This window comes from Coptis chinensis, chromosome 3 (genome assembly GCF_015680905.1).
Source record: "Coptis chinensis isolate HL-2020 chromosome 3, ASM1568090v1, whole genome shotgun sequence".
NCBI classification, from domain to species: domain Eukaryota; kingdom Viridiplantae; phylum Streptophyta; class Magnoliopsida; order Ranunculales; family Ranunculaceae; genus Coptis; species Coptis chinensis.
In genome coordinates this window covers 77,726,674-77,729,069 of record NC_141458.1, presented here as the reverse complement: position 1 = coordinate 77,729,069, position 2,396 = coordinate 77,726,674, and positions in this window count along the sequence as shown.

Here is a 2,396-nt window from a genome sequence, read left to right as displayed (position 1 = left end):
AGGCGTTCTGGTTTGTTGCGCATGAGCGACCTTGCTAGGTAATAGTCGTCTAGGAGGGCGTTGGTGAATATAGAAGTTGCAAAGCTGTCCTTCAGGCCTGGCTCCATTGATAGGAGTTCCTTCTTGAAACGTCCTATGAAAGCGTGGATAGTCTCGCCATGTGCTTGCTTCAGCTGGAACAACAAGTCTAGGTCGGCTTATTTCTTCCTGTTGTGGACAAACTCTGCTGCAAATGTTTCGGCCAGCTTGTCGAAGTTGTGGATTGAATCAGGAGTGAGCGTGTAGAACCAGTCCAATGCTCCGTCCTTCAAGCTAGCTGGAAAGAGTTTGCACTTTAAGTAGTCATAGTATGGATCATTGTAGAGTGCTAGGATTTGGCTAAAGCGAGCTATGTGCTGGCCTGGACATGAGCTACCATCGTATAACGGGAACATTGGTTAGATAAAATCTGTGGGAGGCTGTTTGTCCCTTACTTCTGTGGTGAATGGTGACACCTTGTACAACTAGAGCATCTTCTATACAATCTGGGCTGTGCTAGCTTTTTCGCCTGTTTTCTCCAGTCGTTGGGTGAGGTCATCGAGGAGTTGATTAGTGGTTGTTGTAAGAGCTGTGACAGCATTGTTGTCGATGGCGTCTGGAGTCCCATTGTTGGTGTTGGAAGTGGTTTGCTCATGCATAGCTTGGTTCTCTTGTTGGAGCGTGGTGAATGACTCGTAAAGAAACTTGACTTGATCTACTAGAGCTTGTAGTTGTGCTTCCATGGTGGTTTTCTAACCAGCTTCATGGGCTTGAGAAAATAGTGTGTGTGTTTTTTCTCAAGGAAACGAACCGGCAGATGGCGCCAATATAGAGGTGTGGATTTTGTGTTTACGACCTGATGTTAAGTTTGATTGGGAATGGCTGCACTCTTTCTTGGGACAAGAGTTGCCTACTTATCAAGTTTATTGGGTAAACTTGAATCAAGCCTTACGTAGTTTATCTCTCTCTACTTATAGATGTTTGAGCTGACTTTCCTTATTTGCTCTAGGCCGTTGTCAAGTGTAGATCCATATTTAGTGCTATTTTGATGATTTGTCATTACTTCTGATGTTACAAAGTAAATGTCTCCTTGATTGGTGCGTTGACTGAACTTCAGGATCGCAGTAGATCATTTGCTTCCATATATGGTTGTATATGATGTTTGGGACAACCTGAGTCTGGGTCGTTGTTACGTCATGGTGGCATGGTACGAGCTGGTGATGTATGAGCTATGAAGATACGACCTAGAGTGTGGACACGTGTGTTGTAGTGATATGTTTGAGAACGGAGGGTACTTACACCCTTTCAGTCATTTTGCTATGAACAATAAATGTTCATACCTTATGTTGATATATGAACATTGATTGTTCATACCCAAATAGGTTAACGTACCTCATGCAATATGTTGATATATGAACAATATTCATACTCCCATATGTGTTTTTACTGATCATACATTATGTTGAGGTATAAACATTGATTGTTCATACCCCAAATAAGTATGAACAATTGTAAAGGATGCTTTTGGTAATCTTTACAAATACAGGTTTATTGAAGGGATTGGGATGATTAGATAGGGTTGATCGAGTTCGTGTGGACGAACTGCCTACGTATTAAGTTCTCTCTGCTGGGGGGAGACTTGAATTAAGTCAGACGTAGTTCCTTATCCTCTTTATATAGCCAAGGAGCCCGTTCCCGTTGCTCTTCTCTTTCTGGTCAGATTCATATCTTCAGGTCACTTATGAGCCATGAAGGCGAGTTATGAAGAATCAATGAGCTGTGTGTCTTTGAAGCTGCGGTTTTGATAGTTGTAATAAAGGCTTACGTTACGAGCCGTTGTGGAGCGAGAGGAACGACCACTGTGGAGGTCGCTTCTTGGTGAGATTGTCTACTAAGCTCGAGTCACTTGGAAGCGAGCTCGTTGATAAAACATAAAATGAATAGTTTTACCTACGAAATAAAGCGATGAAACTCTAAACGTAAGTAAAACTAAATGCTAAGATATGATGCCTAATTTATCAAAGATTTCTACTCTCAATCCTATGAGATATAGTGGAGTAGAGTGATTCGTTCCACTCCTAGTCCTTCCGCATGCTGTGTTATCACGTGTAATTACTCTACTTAAGGTCTAATGAGAGATTTACGAAAAGGCAACTAGACTACGATGCAACTACCCACAAGATGCAACTAGTCGGTTATCAAAATAACTAAGGGAATGCTACGTTGATTCGATGATAAGGAGTTAGGGGGATTGATTCCACCTTAACTTCGACTTAATCCTATTAACGACAATTTAATCGTCAGAATCGAATTGAATCGCCGCAGAACAATTGGTTCTTCCTAATCCCTAATTACACATGGCATTCCTACCAATTCAT